At 46.8% G+C, this 6,422-nt stretch overlaps 1 protein-coding gene across 5 annotated transcripts in view; it reads left to right on the top strand.

The window, feature by feature from the left end:
• Positions 1-6,422, top strand: part of ZDHHC3 (zDHHC palmitoyltransferase 3) — a 55,525-nt gene that overhangs the window by 335 nt on the left and 48,768 nt on the right. The window contains exon 2 of one of the 5 annotated variants that reach the window (XM_073901057.1): positions 3,775-3,938. The exons of 3 other annotated variants lie outside the window; for them this stretch is intronic. The gene's annotated coding sequence lies outside the window, so the exon portion shown is untranslated. Of the gene's footprint in view, positions 1-3,774; positions 3,939-5,209; positions 5,537-6,422 lie in introns of those variants that run through there. One more of the 5 variants, XM_073901056.1, reaches the window with a different exon arrangement.

The raw sequence follows: 6,422 nt of genomic DNA, 5'->3' as shown, positions 1-6,422 counted from the left end.
GTGTGTGTGTGTGTGTGTGTGTGTGTGTGTGTGTGTGTGTGTGTGTGGGTGTGTGTGTGTGTGTGTGTGTGTGTGTGTGTGTGAGAGAGAGAGAGAGAGAGAGAGAGAGAGAGAGAGAGAGAGAGAGAGAGACCTGAAAGAGACCGACCCCGAGCGAGGAGAGGCGGACGTCAGGGCTGGGCTGAGGGGCTGTCTCCTTGCTCTCCTCCCCTCTTCCCCCCACCCCCCGCCCTCCGTCCCGCATTTCCCTAGTCCCTTAGGGTGGTTGAAAAGAAGAGGCGGTGAAGCCCTCTTTACTTCGTTCTCGGTGGGAAAGGTCCGGGCCGGGAGTGAGTGCCCACTAATCCCGAGGCGTCCTCACTCCACCCCAAGGATCCCACCCGTGCCCCCTCTCTCTGGGGCTGACCAGACGCTGACCCAGAACCTTGCAGGATCCCCCTTGCCCCAAGTGGTCGCTGGAGCATTGTCCCAAAGAGAGGAGGGGGCAGAGTCTTGGTAACTGGCGCTGGCGAGGGCCACAGTGCCCAGGGTCCCCAGCCCTTCCCAGCAATGGCAGGAAGCCTGGGCTTGATGGTGTGGTCGCTGGGAGCTATAGACAGCGGGGGGGGGGGGGGGGAGGCGAGGGGAGCCAGCCCTGGCGGTGGCCAAGTGGGAGTAGGGCCTTGGATATCCAGAATGGATACCTGCAAGGTGAATATAGGGTCACTGAAGGAGCCCATTAAGGTGAGGCAAGATAGGGTATGGTACAGATTTTAAAGAGGTCATGTGGATAAATGGGGGAAAGTTAACCCAAAGTGATTGAAGCAAGGATCTGATGACTTTTCCAAATGTTCCTCTTTTAAGGAGCCTTCCTGTTCTCAAAAAGTGAAAATACAGTAACCCTTGACAGCTTGATCATCTAACAAATGTATTTCTCAGCTAGTAGCTTCCATACTGTCTCATAGGTAACTATTGAGAGCTTACCATGGATGGGCTTTGTGCCAGCTTTGGAACACTAAAACAAATAAAACACAACTTCTGCCCAGAGAAGCTTCACAGGCAGAGGGAAAGGCTCTAGGGTCAACATAACCACAGAACATGGTTAAGAACTACGATGATGGCACCATGAACATAGTGGGGTTAGGGAGGTGGGCCAGAGGAGGGTACAGGGAAGAAGTACCTGCCCATATTCTTAAGCCCAAAATAAATGATCACTTCCTAGTAGACTGGACATCAGTTGTTTCTTGTCTCCATAGTTCTCTTATGGGTGTGCGTACAGGGTTGGACTTTGCCCTCTAGGGAAATTGGGAGAGGAAGCTGGAAGGTTTTTCTTACGAATGAAAGCACAGGTGCCCCACCCGTCATGGTACATAGGAATCTTTGTGTGGTTGGACACCTGGTTTCTATGTGAGGAGCTTTGTGATGAGATAACAAGGGACTGCTGATGTTAGCAATGATATTTTGTTCTAGAGATTACTCAGAAAGTAGAGACCATGAACATGGAATTTTAGTAGCTAGGATATCTAAGAGGATTGAAGATTTAAAAAGTGGCAGCAAATGGACAGATCAGAAAAGACAGAAGAATCTGGGTTGGATACCATGGAGTCATCTTTATGTAAAGATCTTTCAATATGTCTTCGAAAATATAGAACATCTATTTGAACCATTGCCCTGGCAATTGACTAAAGGTTCCTTGCTGGAGAAGAGTTGGCAGTATTTGCTAAATAATATTATGAATGATGTCTGACATGTTAGGCTAAGTAGGTCTGAGAGGTGTAAACAGTGAAATGTTTATTTTAAATTCTCTACTGAAACAATGACACCTTCACTAACCGTTATATTTCAGTGCTGCCAGAACATTTTTTACCATGTTTGTTGTGATAATTTTTAAAACTCAAAAATTCAGAGTTCTTTTTTGGTTATTAAAGCAAGACAAAGAATGCATGTTAGCCAGAAAAATCAAGAAGCCAAGAATAACACCTTAGTCTATAAAACCAGCATGTTTTTCCATCATTGTCAGATTCTTGGCCGGGGCGGGGGGGGGGGGGGAGGGGGCAGGGCATATTGTTTTGTAGGTCTGTCCATTCTGAATCTCTGTACTCTGTTAATTTTATTTAACATTAACTTACATTAACATTAACATAACATAGTGCTCATTAGGTGCCAAGCACTGTTCTAAAGCACTTTACAATGATTAACTGATTTGGTCCTCACAAGAGCCCTATGAGGCAAGTACTATTGTCCCTATTTTACAGACTGGGAAACTGAGGTGCAGAGAGGTTGATTATCTTGATCAAGGTCACAGGTCACATGACTAGAAAGTGCCAGAGCTGGGATTTGAGACCAAGCAATCCAACCCCCATACTTGCCCTCCTAACCATCCTTTATGCAGTCTCCCCACCAGACTATACTTCATTTGCCAAAGTATTTGGTGAAGGAGGCCTATGTTTGTTATGGAATTGTTAACTGCCCTGTAGGCTGTAGTTAGTTTTTATTCCAAAAGCAGGGAGACTATTCAAGCATAAATTCACATCCCTTGAATCCTTATTCTAAAGGAACGTTGAACGTGGTGCTGAAGGGATGCTCCTATGTCTCTTTCAGCCAACCCTGTTAGATAAGGGGAAAGGTTACATACAGGCCAAGTGGAGCTTAACTCAGAGGAGCTGAGAAGAGCCCTCAACAACAGAGAAGGCTGATGGATTTGGGACTGATGATGGGGCAAGGCATGGAGACCCAGATGCCAACCATGTGCCTTGCTCCCAGAATAGACATCTAGAAGCTCTTCAAACAGGAAGTATTTGTTTGCATGCCTGTGAGTGTCATGTTCTTGTAGACTCAAAGAGATGGGAAACTGAAAACATACCTGCCTAAAAGGAGTTGAGGATTTACTCTAGCTAGAGAGCCCAGGCACTCAACTAGCGCATAAACAAGACAATGAAATAAAGTGCCCAATTGAGCCAGTGTGGTAATTAGACGTGAGGCCAACCTATAATAAGGTGCTAATTGTGCAGGCCAGGTATCAAGGGCGAGAGGTAAAGAGCTGCTGCTAGCCACTAGCAGGCAACAATGACATTACAGAGGTGAAGTAAATCTGTCCCACCTAACCTTGGTTAATTAAAGCAATAAAAGCCAGTTACAGAAGAGCTTGGGGCAATGCTGAATCCATGGTGCTGAAGTTGCAGAGAGCTCTTAAAAGCCCAGCAGGGGAACATCTTCCCAGCCTCAAAGAGAGGTAGTCAAGTACGAGGCCTTTACCTCTGCATTTTCACAATTAGCCCAGCACTGCAGAAAAGCAAAATCGAGTGACTATTTTCCCTATAGATCTGTTTCCTTTAAACACTTTAATTTGTCCTGCCTGTGCCTTGTCTGAAGAAACACTCGATATAAATAACCTGTCAGTCAGGCCGACAGGTCTGTGGCTGTCTTGCTTTTCCAGAAATTACAACTCGTAATTACAGTGGTAGAAAAATTGATAGGACTACGTCGGGTAAAGCTTATTCTCATTTAGAGGAACGGACTTCATGTGTGTTCATTTTGAGAGGGTAGCAGGGTGCTTCTTAGGTCTTTAGGGCATGTGTGAACAAACGGAGGGGGGGTCACATATTCTGATTAGCAAATCTGGAAATACTTAAACACACATACACATGCTAATAGCCCCAGAATCCGAATAGAAGTGGAGGAGTGAGGTCTGGATATTGACCTGCTGGGCGGGGGAGGGAAGCAAATGCCATGCTGCCTCTAGTTTCTTCCTGTTTTTGCATGTTTTTAATCACTTACTTTCCTCTTTGGAAGCAGATTTCCAGAGACAAATGGCCAGGTTATTCCTGGCTCTCAACTGTGAAGTTAAGAAGGCTCCAGTTCCCTGTCCCACCTAATTCAGTTATCCATCCAAGAAATGCCAGGAAATACCAGGAAAACGCCATCTTTTCATAGTCTCCTCCAAACTATAAACCTTTCTGGTATGTAGAAACTTGGCAATTGAACTCTGGATTTTTCTGGGCTACCTGAGACATGAATTTCTCCTGGTCAGGGTCTGTGGAGACGGAATCCCTTTGGGTGGGATAGATATCTCACCTTAGAAAAATAAGCCTAGTGGGACAGATGCAATTCTGGCCACAGTTTGGTTGCCGTAACTTTTGACTTGGCTATGGACAGAGCATATGCTTCTAAACCAAGAAATACCAGCAGAAAATCTAGAAAGCCAAGATGATTAGGAAGAAAATGATCTATCGGTGCAAAGACTACTGGTTGTCTATTCTGGTGATCTGGGCTTTGCCGGAGATAATTTTTTTGTGATTTTGAGCAGGTCTGTTAACCGTTCTAAACCTCATTTTACCCTAAAATGTGTATCTTACCAAGATGGTAAAGCTCAGAACTGATCATGGATATACATATATTTAAACGATGTAAAATGGTCCTACTTCACTTTAAAGATTTCTCTGTCAGCACTTTGTAATATTTGATGCATTTTGGTAGTGCTTTTTCCACTCTGAAAAAAAAAATTAAGCAAATTAACAAAAGGAAATGGTAATTGGTTGAAAAACTGAGCATGCTCAGGAAAATGGCCAACAGTTATTGGTGGATTTCTTTCTGTATAGGAACAAAGAACAGGGACCGGAAGTTAAGGGATGCTTTTGGTAAACATAAAATCCAAGAAATTAACAAAGAAAATATCGAATTTGTTCATGAGAACAGAGGAGTCAGAACCTTAACCCTGCAAGGGATCTTAGCATGCAGCTCAGTCTTCCCTCGTTTTATAGATGAGGCCACTGTCTGGCCAGAAATTGGAGGTAGTGAAGCGTAGGAGTGGGAGTGGAGCTGTGGCCTCCTGACTCCAAGCCCAGTCTGTATTCACTTAGCACTAGCCTCCCTTCTGTCTCCGAAGCCCTCAAGTAAGGAGGCAGGGGCTGTGGACGTGGACAGCCCAATTCCTCGGTCTCAAGCTCTTCCCAAGGCTCCGCTCTGGCATGGCACTTACGGGCGCCTGGGATGAGTGGCATCAGCAGGGATCTAAAGCTAAACGGCTTCCCTTCTTGCCTCCCGGTGCCATTGCAGTAACTGTTTCTCTTGCTTTCCCCTCTCTCTTCTCTCAGATCCCTCCAAGGGCCTTCTGCTTTTCGTCCCTAAAAAACCAGGCGCTTACCTGGGTGATGTCACAGTGGCTGCATGTCTGCCCATGGCACAATGTGGGGGCACGTGCCATTTTCAGCACCCTCAGGTGGGACCCTGCTGGTTGGTCTCTGCCTAGCATGGGCGGTCTCTCTCTCCGAAAATACAGCGTGCCGGAACTTGGCCCCCCAGGAAGCATTCTCCCAACAGAAGCGGATTTTAGGGATTCAGTCCTAGGGTGACTGTGCCGGCTGAAGCTTCACATCCTTGCTGCTTCCTGGGTTAAGGCAGGATCAGTCCTTCCAAATGTTGGCTAGTGTTCAACCAGGGCCCCACCTTAGAGGACAGAATGCTTAAGTTCAGGCCTGTGGCCTGTGAACGCTGCCACGCGTGGCCCGTCCACTAGCTCCATCTCCGCATAACCATGTGTGGGCAAGAGAGCCAAATAGTAAGTAACCCAAGGTCATGGTGGAGGCACTGGCCCACCTTTCCCTTTTGTCTTCTGGTTATGGGGCAAAATTAACGGTGGCAGTGGGGAGTAAAAAGCAGGCTCTGGAATGAGAGCAGGCTGGGGAGCATCCCCTGTCTCCACTGCTTCTTTGAAGTATGAACTTAGGCAAATCTCTCCATGCCTCGGTTTCTTCCTCTCAAAAAGGGGATGGGAAAGCCAGGGTCTGTATCTACAAGATAGAGCAGCTGTGAAGATCAAAGAGGAGGAGACATGGGCGCACAGGTGGCAGGTAAAAGACACATAGGAAGAATCAGGGCCCCACTCTTACATTCAGCATGCCTCCCACTGTAGCAGGAACCAGGCAGAACACCCAGCCGAGAAGCTACTCTGCCAGAGGCCAGTGCACCTGATTAGGAAGGTTCCCTGTGAGAGTAACACACTCATTGACAAGCAGTGTTGAAATTAGCTGGGCTGGTGATACATTGTTGCCCTTGGGAAGATTTTGTTGCTGGGTTGCAGACTTCTGGAAGGAGAGGAGTTCATGCAGGGACATAGCTGCACAAGCCAGGGGTAAATACCGTCCGCTAAACTGAGGGGGGAAGTTAGTCACCTCTCTAACCATTCTGTGGAACTTGAGCTCACTCCTTGAGCTTCATTTCTTTACTCATCTAGAGAACAGGCTGGACCAGAGTTTGGAAGAGGTCAGGTAGTCCTTGCAGTCTCTTTCTGAAAGACCGAGTGTTTGAGGGCCAGCGTGTGTAAGGTAGTCTGGGGGGTGTCGTGATCCGTTGAAGAGACAGCTGCCAGAAGTCAGTCAAATGGCTCAGAGAAGAAAGAAAAAAAAAATTAGGCTTCCAGGAGCTAGTGGAAGGAATGTGTTTTG

The sequence above is a fragment of the Callorhinus ursinus genome, unplaced genomic scaffold, assembly GCF_003265705.2.
Source record: "Callorhinus ursinus isolate GAN/ISIS: 27379988/994484 unplaced genomic scaffold, GSC_fseal_2.0 scaffold15, whole genome shotgun sequence".
NCBI classification, from domain to species: Eukaryota; Metazoa; Chordata; class Mammalia; order Carnivora; family Otariidae; genus Callorhinus; species Callorhinus ursinus.
Note: the sequence above shows the minus strand (reverse complement) of the source record. Positions and strands in the feature narration are given on the sequence as shown.